The 12489-nt window shown below is 48.0% G+C and overlaps 1 protein-coding gene across 1 annotated transcript in view; it reads left to right on the top strand.

The window, feature by feature from the left end:
- Positions 1–11101: 11101 nt before the first annotated feature.
- LOC119382708 (flavin-containing monooxygenase 5) overlaps positions 11102–12489 on the top strand; it is a 35468-nt gene continuing 34080 nt past the window's right edge. Inside the window, exon 1 of the mRNA XM_049412307.1 lies at positions 11102–11313. The gene's annotated coding sequence lies outside the window, so the exon portion shown is untranslated. The remainder of the gene's footprint in view (positions 11314–12489) is intronic.

Raw genomic sequence — 12489 nt, 5'->3', positions numbered from 1 at the left:
GCTGCATTGTGTTGCTGGGTGCCTGTTAGTCATAACACGGCACATCGTTTGCTGCAGGGCGCGACAGATCATTAATTACAGGCTCCTCATTACCGGCCAGTGTCAGTTTCGGTTTGACAGAGCTCCAAAAACGACAAGCCACCGGGTGCAACTATCACCACCTAGCGAGTGAAACGCTCGGTCACGTGAGCACACAAAACAGTGACGCATTTCGGCGTGGTCTGTCGTCGTCAGGCTCATCGTCGTCTGATGGCGACGATTTTCTTGCGTCGGGGATGGAAGGAATAGGTGGATAGCGTGCGTCGTCTGCTACAGCACTTCCGGTTCAAGGAACCTTCAAGGCTCAGCTCTTCGCTGCTTCAAGTTGTGTGCGGTTCAGTGTAATCGTGGAGGAGGCAAGATAACTGGTAACAACCGCGTCGCAGAAAGTACGCGTTTTCTCCCCGATTACACTGAACGGCACACACCTTGAAACAGCGAAGAGCTAGGCATCGAACCGGAAGACGTCATTCGTGGCGAATCACTTCAGGCAGAGTCCTCTGCTTCAGGTTTGACCCGCTGGCGAGGAGCGATTCGTCGGGAGGCTCGTCAAAACAGAAATGGCGGCTACGACGTCATCATAACTTGTACCGGCTGCAACGATTACGTAGGGGAAGTAGGGGGGTCACCTCGGGTCACCTCCGAGGGTGTCAATGCACCAGGTACGGCCTATAATGCTGGATCGCGCTCGCGAACTTCAAAATTCATATAAAATGCCTTCCAAGCTTTATTCGCTGTCGATATTTTGCAGATGGTACACGCACGTACACGGGAATCGATCCAGCAGGCTATCTCGGCCGCGGAATTTTGTGTCAGTACCCCTTTAAAGATACACGGGTGTTCTTGCATTCCGCCCCCATCAAAATGCGGCCGCCGTGGCCACGGGAATTGCACGCGCGTCCTAGGACTTAAAGGCCAACTCCGGCGATTTATTGGCCATGTCAAAATAATGGTGCTTTTATGTTCCTGAGACGTTCCTGTTACGGGCCCGATAGCAGAAATACTCGGCAACTTGGAGAATAATTTTAAATAAGCAAAAAAGCGCAACACCGAAACCGGAACCGAACCGAGTGTACTGTCTACGTATGACGTAGACGTTGTTACGAACGAACCGGAAGTCGTGCAAAGCATGCCGGTCACGCCGGCGCGGAGTGTGAAAACTGTGACAGCCGGGACGAGCAGGCGCACAGTGGAGAGGTGAGCACGCCGCGCATCAGCTGTAATGTCTGCGACTGACAGTGTCTCGGCCAGCACAGCAGACGCTCGCTGTAGCGGCCGAAGTTAGCGGTGCCCTCGGCTGCGTCACTTCCGCCGCCTTCCCAATACTGACATCACAGACGCAATGTTGCCAATAATTGTGGGAAGCCAGGAGGGCGTTTGCAGACAATTATAAAATTCATTTGCAAACAATCTGCGCATGTCTCAAGCCTGTTATTTGGCATAAATGACGGAAACGTGCAAAGGAACGTACCCAGCGGATTTTATTGAGATCCATCGACCTCGAAAAATCGCCGGAGTTGGCCGATAACAGCGATACAGCTTAAGCGCTGAGCTACCACCGCGGGCAAAGCAACATTTCGATGCATGCACACAGCGGATTTTCTGTACAGTCGGCCGCTACAAAATGCAAGACATCATTAATAATCATCAACAACTAATATCCTCTAGCGGGCCCGCGCTTGGCCTGGTCATGAACACGCGCGCCCTGAATAAGTTTAGTAATGAACACCCGGGCCGGGCCCGGGCTTGGAACCACGGGTCCGGGCTGGGCTCGGGCTTCATAAAGCGGGCCCGGGCCGGGCCCGGGCCGAAAAATCAGGCCCGTGCAGTGCTCTACCCCAAGTACGTCACTCCTCTTCGGTGCACCATAAACTAGCGTTGCTAACAAGGAGGAGGTCGCCGGTTCAATCCCGGCCTCAATTTAACGTGACAAGAATGCAAAAACGGCAGTTTACTTTTGATTTAGCTGCATGATAAGTACCAAGTGGTGGTAAAATTTAATCCGGAGCTCCCTTCGTAAGCAGATCATGATATTCAATACATATTGGCAACATAGCAATGGCCGACATCAGACTCCAACATATAAAAACAAAATTTCCTGCCCGCACGAACGCTGGGCGCGTAACTTTGCCCTAAGCGACGCTGCTTATTTCGCGATCAGAAACTTCCGCGATTTTCGAGGACGAGGTATGAGCCTTGACTCATAAGCGCATACGCGCCGCCGTCAAAAATCGCCGAGTGTCGGCATTTCGCAGCTAGCATCCTCGAGTGAAACCTCAGTTCCTGATGTCTCCCTCTCCTGTCCATACGTTGACCGCCGTGCCAGACAGCCACAATGCGACGAGCAGTGATATCCTGATTTGATCGTTCGAATATTACAACTATATGTTCAGTCAATACAACTACCAAAATAATTATCACACAAGCATGGCTACATTACTACTAGACAAAATCTTAATGAGAAAAAATGAGCCCTTAAATTCCCCTTGTTTCATTCATTAATACTACTACTAGTACCACTGTACTTATGTTTATACAATAGTATTATACTTCCGTCGTAGCACAATTGGTAGAGCATCGGACGCGTCATGCGAATGTTGTGGTGCTTTTTCGTCCATTAATATGTTATAGTACTAGTAGTATACCACTACTATAAGGTTGTAGGTTCGGTCTCCACCGGCGGCAAGTTGTCTCTTTGTCCACTTTACCTATATATATATATAAGAAAACAAGCGGGTGCATGTACGAGAAAGCACCACTTTATGTCTAACATCTAACGTAACGGCCGAAACGTTAGACATAAACCATAAGGTATTGCTTCTTCGTACATGCACCCGCTTGTTTTCGTATACGTACCGTACCCACTGAACTTTCCCAATATATTAAGTTCACGTGCTACGTGACGCCAACAAACAAAAAGAGTGTTCCACACTCGCCGTCATGGCTACTGGCGGCGCTGACTGACGCTCCCACGTTTAAATGTACATATATACCCTATAAAGTGGACGGGGGGGATGGCCGCCGCGGTAGCTCAGTTGGTAGAGCATCGGACGCGTTATTCGAAGGTCGCAGGTTCGGCCCCTGCCCGCGGCAAGCTATCTTTTCGTCCACTTTTCTTTCTTCACATTTACCTTACATTTACTACTAAAAACATCCCCTATACTTTCCTTGGCATTATTGTCTGTTAGTTCTCATAATATATATATATATATATATATATATATATATATATATATATATATATATATATATATATATATATATATGTGTCTAAATAAAAAAAAAATGAGCATTTGATCTATTCTCTTTGTTTCTCTGCAAGTACTACTGGTACTAATACTACTATTACTATGCTACTACTAAAGTCATCACCATCAATACCACTGCTACCACTACTGTTGCTGCTACAGCAGCTGCTAATATTTTCGTTTTTTTTAGCGCTTCGTTAAGTGATGTCTGGTCTTCGTTCCATCGCGCAAGTGTTGGAGGTAGAACCCGAATCCACCAAAAGCCAACTCAAACCCAAGGACATCCATTCGCGAGTCTATAAAAGCCACTAGGGTAGCTGTTTGGGCTTGTTGGTTTGGCATGACACAGGTTGAAAGCGCAAAAAGACGAAGACAGAGAAGAGGCTCGTGTGTGTCAAGCCTCTTCTCTGTCTTCGTTTTTTTGCGCTTTCAACCTGTGTCATGCTATAAAAGCCAGTGCGGCGCATCGGACAACATTTATTTTTCCTCTAAGACTGACAAGAGTGAGAGAGCATGGAGAAGTAAGGGAAGGAACAGTTGAGTGATCTCTCGGTAACCGTGGTTCCTCACTCAATCGCTTGGTTAGCTTTATTTTTTATTCTTTGTGCTGCCTTGTGCATCCTTGTCTTGCACGACATGTTGTCTGCCTCTCTATCAAGCTGTCGTCGGCACTTGAAACCCGCAGTTGCTATATTATACTTGTCCGCGGTTATCTGCCAGTGCAAAGTCTCGGACAGAATTTCTGGCGACGATGCTTTCGAGAGATACGTCCTAGTCTGGGCATACTAAACAACGTGTCGGATTTAAACGTTGGTAACCCCCCTCCGAGCAAGTGAGAAATCTTTGCCTCTGCCTCCTGTTGACTGTACCCTGGATCGGGTCTGAAAAGGAGCAGTTAATCACATTAACATATTATTGCACTTATTGTAACAGATTATTGTAGAGCTACCGCCCCAAAAAGGCGTAGGTCCCTGATTCAATCCCGGGGCCAACATGAATTTTTCGACAACTATGAAGCTTGTTTCTGAGAAATTCGTATGTATTTCCTTGCAACCTAGTGCTACACAACGTGCAGTGGTCAGCTTTGCCTTTGATATCAGCAGATGAATATATATATATATATATATATATATATATATATATTGTGAAAGACTTCGTACTACAATATAGGAAACAAATATTTATTTTACCCTGACAGTTTCGGCTGGAGGACCAGCCTTCTTCAAAGGATGAAGAAGGCTGGTCCTCCAGCCGAAACTGTCAGGGTAAAATAAATATTTGTTTCCTATATTGTAGTACGAAGTCTTTCACAATTTTTATTACTGTAGCCAGAAGAAGTTCTCCGTTATCCATATATATATATATATATATATATATATATATATATATATATATATATATATATATATATGTATATATATATATATATATATATATAATGTGATGTGTGTGTGCGTGTGTGTGCGTGCGTGTGTGTGTGTGTGTGTGTGTGTGTGTGTGTGTGTGTGTGTGTGTGTGTGTGTGTGTGTGTGTGTGTGTGTGTGTGTGTGTGTGTGTGTGTGTGTGTGTGTGTGTGTGTGCAGGACGCCGCCATAGGCTAGCATTCCGTCACTATATATAGGCTAGCGGACACAAATTCCAGGGTAGTGTCTACGGCGAATGCAAATTAGCTGGCCGACTGTACGCTAAACATTGCACGGTTGGTAGCTTAGTACAGTGACGCACACTGACGAGCTGAATTTTAAGTAGAAAGTGATTTGCGCAATCAGCCGTTGAGACGAATGTGACGCATGATGACGCTTGTCGTGGACTTGCACGGCATGCGGAAACACCAATAAAGGTCAAGCCAGCGACAAGGAGACTGGCATTGTCGTTCCGTGTCGCCACACACGGGCCATGCTGTGAAGCGCCACGCAACAGCTGACACAGGAGCCGAGTGCGCTGTCGTGTACGTCATGAAAGCGTGTACTATGCCTCGAAAAGGTGTCACGTAGCAGCCTTTGTCCAGCACGTTGTCGCCGATATAGGACACATGGAAGCGAACGGGTGACTAACACTCATCGTTGCTAACAGCGCGACTAACGCGGACGAAGATAAGAAGGGGACACAGGGCACAGCGCTGACTTGCCACTTAAGTTTAATGTTTAATTGTAGAAAACGAGAACATAAATAGACGAACTGAGCACTTCGTGACCAACCTGGCCTTGGCCTTTCTTAGCCAAGCAATTCAAAATACTCTGCGCAACTAAGCACTGTCATTCTAGTATACTCGGGGACAACTTTCTGTGGCAATGAAGGGAAAGCTACAGGGGCGGAGCGTCTGCACATGTACAGCTACGCGAAGTAGTCCGGTTTGGCGCGCGTCTCGTAACGCCGTGGAAAGTGATGGCTAGCGTTGCATCCATCAAGATACGGGTAAAAGGCGCGACTTTTTCACGCACGCAAAAACGCAAAGTGACAACGTATAAAGTAAAAGAAATACAAATATCTCGCTTGTGTGCGCTGCATTCCGTCTCGAAAAGCTACATGTAGAAAATGAAGGAGTATTTTATATATCTCACGCAGAAAATACGGACGCAATTGTGGGACTACATTTATTAGCGGTAGGATACGTGCATTGTGGCTCTGTAGCTTTCCCTTCATTGCCACAGAAAGTTGTCCCCGAGTATAGATGTACTATCACGCTCAGTATGAGCTACATCAGGCGAGCGCGTGGCAGAGCCCTCTGCAAGGTTGTACTGGTTGTACAGTGGATGGCATATTTTGCAGTTATCGGGAGAGTTTGGCTGCTCGTGCGAGCGCGCATCGCCCCCACTTGCTTGCTTTCACCCTCGAAGTTATCATTTTCGAAGCTGCTATCACCGCAGGGCAAAACGAGGGCGAGGGTGAAAGCAAGTGGATGCGATATGCGATCGCAGGGACAGCCAAACTCCCAATAACTCGAACATATGCCATAATCGGCGCCACTGTACGACCTTGCAGAGCGCTCGGCCACGCTTCGCGTGATGTAGCTCATACTGAGCGCGATAGTACATACAGCAAAAGTCAAACGTAGCCATGATATCGGGCACAGGGTAGCAGAAGATCCTTATCCATTATCTAACAAGGAATCTTCGTTGTTCATTAAGTCAATGGATGGCTGGCTGACACATTGAGATCATTTCTTCGTCGCGCTGTTATCCACGATGAATCTTTATCAACTCGCCCAGTATTTCATCATCGTACTCGCAGCGCTGTCGCGTCATGATCGTCGTCGTATAGCATCAGTTTTTTGTAGCGTTAGCTACACTTGCCTAGCCGGAGCCGATTTCGCGTGGATCCTCATGAGCCGTGCTGCGCATGCGCAAGGTTCAGTGATGTCACACAGCTGGCTCACCGCTCTCCGCGCTCTCCGTCACCGCGCTCTCTCCGCCTCCGCGATCTCACGCGCTCTCCGCCACTGCCGCGCGCGACTCGCCGCTGCTGGTCTGCGCATTCGAGAGGAGTGACGTCGTAGCCATGGTAGACACACTGGCGCCAGCGCGCGCGCAGCTATTTGCCTTCGCTGTGCAGTCGCCGTCTGACACAGCGCTGGAGCCGCGTGATAGCGCCTCTGACTGGCGTTTGCAGGCGGGTAACGCCATGGAGAAGGAGAGCGCAAATGCTGCTCAACGGCGCAGAAGAGGTGAGTAGCTTATCTCATCGGATCCCGAAGTAGTTGCCTGGCAATTAGCGGTTCAGCGTACGAAGAATGAACAGAAGAAGGCTAATAATCCTAGGCAATCTGGAAAGCTAAGAATAATCAGCTGAACCTTTGCTAACGCCACATATATCCTGGCATAGCCGAGCTAAGCCACTGAAAATTTCTTTTACTTCGACACCGCTGCCGCTTCTGCCCCCTTCGCAATCATATCACGCACTGTGAGGAGGATCATGATCAGCGCGTACAACTAAGATTCGATGCAGCTCCTCTAAAAACAGAAGCATAAGAGTTGTCGGTCGAGACACGCAAACATTCGGTTGTGGACTTGTTATCAAACATGCCGGTTTTCCAGACACAGCTCGTTGTCCTGTCATTCAAGGAGTCAGCGGGGATTCTAACAAGGTGAACACACTGAAGGAGCTACTGATGTGCATGCGCTTTCCGAGTATCACAGTTTGACGTTTATTACAGTCTTTTGCGAGATTTATTGCATTTTACACTGTCGAATATCACAGTGTATCACATACGTATACTGTCAGAATATCACAGTGTGATGTTAAAGCAGACGCTTTCCTTTAATTTTTAAAGACGACCTAGGAGCAACGGCCTTTATACACGGCCACACCAAATATTCGTGCAAGGATGATCAAAGCATAGTGCTCGTGTTTCTTTTGTCGTGCCATGAAAGCGGTGGTTGAAGTAGTAAGTGCTGCGTCGAGGGCCCGCATGCATCGATTACGGCGCCCATCATCCGTGCAATAGTTTCCACGTTGCGTGAACAGCTCATAACGGTCGTCGCTGTCAGAGACACTATAGGACACGGGAAGGCGCCGGACTCCCTTTGGGAAAGTATGATATTCAAACGGCATAATCGCGCTGGGAAAGTTGAATTAAGGTCCGCTCTTGAATTCGGCAGAAAGAATGACTGCCAGTTTCCCACAAAATGGGGGCTGTATATTCGGGGACTCAAGCGGCTGACGAAGACTTGTAGCGTCCCCTTCGATGGGGACGTTTGTTTATAGTTTCAGGCTTTATTTTACCCAAACACCCGTTGTGGGTGAGGCACTTTAGCGAGCTGCGTTGAACTTTGAGGAAACTGGAAGCTATAGCGCAGGAAGAGGCGAAATATCCACGCTATACCATTTCTATTACAATGAAGCTGTCTTAATCTACCCTGTGCCGCCGTCATCGTCGTCGTCGTAGTGGTGGTGGTGGTGGTGGTAGTAGTAGTAGTAGTAGTAGTAGTAGTAGTAGTAGTAGTAGTAGTAGTAGTAGTAGTCACGCAGGTCACGTGACCTGGGGTTTGTGAATAAATAAATAAATAAATGAAACGAAATGATGATGATGGTGATCTTCGCTAACCAATCACGTACACTCGCGCGCTCACAGCTTCGCTGTGTGACGGCTTTCAGAGTGTGGAACTGGCTTAATATCTTTTTTTTCCTTTGCCACCGAATACACACGTTCAACTGTACATGTTGGTTACATGTAGGCACAGCTGTACATGCTGTGCCAGTCCCTTATGTTCTATATACCATAGATTCTTTCTTAGACGAAGCCACACGTTGTTGCAGTCATCATAGAGTCGTCGTTATTTCCTCGTCGTAATGGGTGGGGTCAGCTGCAGTTCAGCACCACAATAGCTTTTTGTTGAGTGATGAATTTCCTCGTGAAAATCTGTTCCAAACTGATCGTGTACCCTAAATTTGCACAACGTTCATTTAACAAGAGTGTTATTTGCAAAACATGGATTATAGTCACTTGCTTGAACCGATTTTCACACCGGGTGGCATCTTCGTTTGTACTACTTCACTATCATTGTTTTAATCTATTTTTCTTCAGAATCTCGTTCGACTAACAGCTTGCAAGGAACCGCTTAGCTACGTCCCATACAGAAATAATGTGTGATATTTAATTGCCTCTCAACAGACATTCTAGTGAAAGTAAGAGGTTAGTCAATAGAAATGCAACAGCACGCATACATATGTTCTGATTTTGTAAGAGCTATGGCATTTTTAAGGCAATGAAGGCATTGTTAAAATGTTTAAGGACAGGAGGATACAACGTTTAGTAATGAGAAGAAGAAAGAAAAATAAATAAAAATAAAAGGAGGGGGAAATTTCAAGGGTGGGTTCCCTATTCCAGGACACCAGTGGCCGCCGCTGCTCGCCCGGCTTGATCCAGGAGACCCCTTTGGGTCTTCTGGTCAGTTCGGGCGAGGACGGCCTCCCAGGGCTCCCCCAGCATCGTGAGTATCAGAGGCGACTGTGCCTCCATAGGTTTGCTCTGACATTCCCATGGGACGTGCTGCAGCGTCGGTCGCGACTCGCACCACGGACATTGGTTCGGATGTAAATTGGGGTTTATATGATGAAAACTTTCCAAATGTGGATAGGTGTTAACCTGAATTTGTCTAAGGCTGCGAGCTACGTCAACTTTAACTGATTTACAAGTGCGGTGGGGCATACCGCTGTCTTGTCTTACGTTGATGCTCCAGTATTTCGCGAGCAGTGTGACGGTCGTATTGGTTATCGCCATCCTTCTTCGCTCGGTTGGTGAAATCACGAGCTAAAGTGTGCGCCAGCTCATTACCTGAGATACCATCGTGGCCTGGGCACCGGATTATGGCATGGTCCTGTGTCAGCCTGTCGCCGATTATACTCGAGGCGACACTCGGCAGTCCTCCACGTAAAAACATTCTACAAGCCTCCTGCGAATCAGACAGGACTAGCGCGGAGGTATCCTCCGCCTCTTTAGACGTCGTGTTAACCCACGCTGCGACAGTTTTAACGGTATGTGGCAGTGGTTGAACTGCTACTATGACGCAGCCCTGGCTTGATTTGGCGGCATCGGTGTACACCACCTCGTGACTCTGGCCAAACTGTTTTTGAAGCTGCCGAGCTCTAGCTTGTCTTCTCGCCCCGTGGTACGATTTACTCATGTTTCGCGGAATGGGGCAGACGGTTATGTGTTGTCCTGTTTCGCTAGCCATAGTAGTAATGTTCTCCTTGCAGTATTGTGGTCTAGTAGGGTATCCCAAGCGAATGAGGGTTTCTCTGCCTACCTTTGTCAGGCATAGTGGTTCTTTCTGCGAAAGAAGCGTTGCTGCCGCTAGCTCTTCCAAAGTGTTGTATTACACCTAGCGCTTCTACTTTTTGATTTGATGCATTAAGCAGTATACCTAGGGCAGCTTTGTATGCTCCCCGTATGAGTAAGGACAATGGACTAGCACGAGCGACTGTAGGCTGATAATGATGCCGTATACCCCCCCCCCCCCCCCATTCCCTTTCTCCTGTGCAGGGAAACTGGTTAACATCCCTGCCTTTCCTCTATTTCCTGTTTTCCTTTGTAAGAGTATAACTGCCGAGGTACACTTATGCAGAAGTAGTCATAGCTCTCCCAGGTGTAGTTCGCCACCAGGAGACACTCGCCTCGGCGACGCGATGAAAGGTGATAACATCGACATATCTGCCATCATCGTCGCGTGTCGGCGAAGGCGGTGGAGGATTTCCAGTGAGCTGTGGCGACACAACCCTTCTCCGGGAATTTTTCCGCAAGCTCGTCTGCAGGCTCACTCGTGACAGGGACCGCTCGGTCGTTTACTTCGCTCGCCAATCGCGCCCGCTAGACCCGTCCTCCAAGATTTGTCGGGACAATGGCGATAGCGCGACTAAACGGTGAGCGTGCTACGCACACATACCACACGCATGGACGAGTAAGGTTCATATGGAGAAGCAAGGGCACCCGGCGAGAGAGTGCCCTTCGATTTTTTTTTTTTTTTTTTGGAGAACTGCGCGCGCGCGGCGTTTCAATCGGTGCGCACCAATGCCGACCATTGCCGCTGCGGTGAGGCCTTCACGTACATAGAGAGAGAGAGAAAGAGAGAAAGCCAAGCAACATCCGAAGCCGGAAATGCGAGGGCGAAATTGATGAGAGTAAGAAGAATCGAGAGAGTAAGAGAGGAGGCAGCTGCAGCAGCAGCGGCTGGCGTCGACGGCGTCTGCTTCATTATTGCACGCGCGCAAACGGTTTCGTTTTTATCGGGCCTTAGCGGCTCTCCCCCGACGGACGTGTTGTAGAGTATCCCGCCGTATAGTGACGACCTCCGACGACACGCGCGCGTTCGCTCGCGAGCGTTAAAAAAGAAAAAAAAAAAGATCGGCGTCGACCGTCGGAGACCCGGGCAAAAATTTGAGGAGTCAATGCCAGCCAAGAGGCATTCGCCGCGATTTCAAGAGCAGCCACTGCGAAACTGTTTCTTGCTCCGCGTTTGCTTCGTGGCGTGAACGGCAGCGGACGACGACAGCGTCGCACCGTCCGGACGCAGCTGCAGACGGGGAGAACGTGAGTGTCGTTTCCGCAGTCCCACCTTCGCTTATTGTTGTCTTTTGAAAGGCGTAACAGCTGTAGCCTGAGTTACAGGTGTCGTAAGAAAACGATGAGAGGAAATCAGTAGCGCTACTGCACGTGTATTTGTTGGTGAAAGACCGCAGGTATATACAAGTACGCGGACGGCGCTGCGCGCCCGAGTAACTAGCTATAGTTTTTGTGAAAGGAATCGGGAGTAGTAGTAGCAGTAATATGGGAAGTATCATATGGAATACAAATGAGAGAGAAAGAGAGAGAGAGAAAAAAAAAGGACACTTATTTTTCAAAAGGATACTTACCTTTCAATACCCATGCGCACTTCGGCGCTCTATATGGAGTGAGGTTCGAGAGACTTATTCCATAATGAAGAGTATATTGTGGAGGACAGTTGTCCACACAGGAGGTGGTCTTCCCCAGGCTGGCAACCCAAACCTTGTGGACATGTAACGTAAGTGAATGTCTTTCAGGGTCCATATTCGCAGAAACGTCTTGCGCTAGAATTGTTCCCAACATAAATTTTCAGCCAATCACGATGCTGAACATGTCATTTAGCGAAGCCTGCTGGCCAATGGGAATTTTTTTTTTGCGACATAGACTTGCCCTTAAGGCATAATATTTGTTGTGTATATTTGTGTTAAATGTGAACACTTACGATTGAAAAGCTTCGTGAATTCGGCCCCAGTTGTACTGGCTCTAGGAGAATGCCAGTAGGCGCAGAGTAGCTGCCGAAGCGCACACATGGCGATGAAGCGTATCCGCTGGGCTCGCTGTGTATTGTATAACGTCGGGTCGTTTGACATAGAGAAAAATATGAATACGATAGTAGACGAATCATCCAGCTGCATACTTTAACATATATTTCGGTGGTCATAACAGCAGTCACTGTGTCAGGGTATCGTCCGGCTCGACATTTGAGCCCGGGAGGTCTTCGTTAGAAACATCCCCGTTGCGCAAGCTGTTGAAGCACATTTCAGGCTAAATACGACGCCTCGGTTCATGTGTATAAGGCGTGGCGTGTGACAACATGCGTGAAATGTGAGTCAGATCTGCCATTGTTCATTACGGGTGCTGCTTTAGAAGCCATTATTGGCGGTCTTTGCTGAATTAACTAACTTTGGGCTGAATTAACAAAACTTCTCTTTCGTAAGTGTG

The sequence above is a fragment of the Rhipicephalus sanguineus genome, chromosome 2, assembly GCF_013339695.2.
Source record: "Rhipicephalus sanguineus isolate Rsan-2018 chromosome 2, BIME_Rsan_1.4, whole genome shotgun sequence".
Taxonomy (NCBI): Eukaryota; Metazoa; Arthropoda; class Arachnida; order Ixodida; family Ixodidae; genus Rhipicephalus; species Rhipicephalus sanguineus.
Note: the sequence above shows the minus strand (reverse complement) of the source record. Positions and strands in the feature narration are given on the sequence as shown.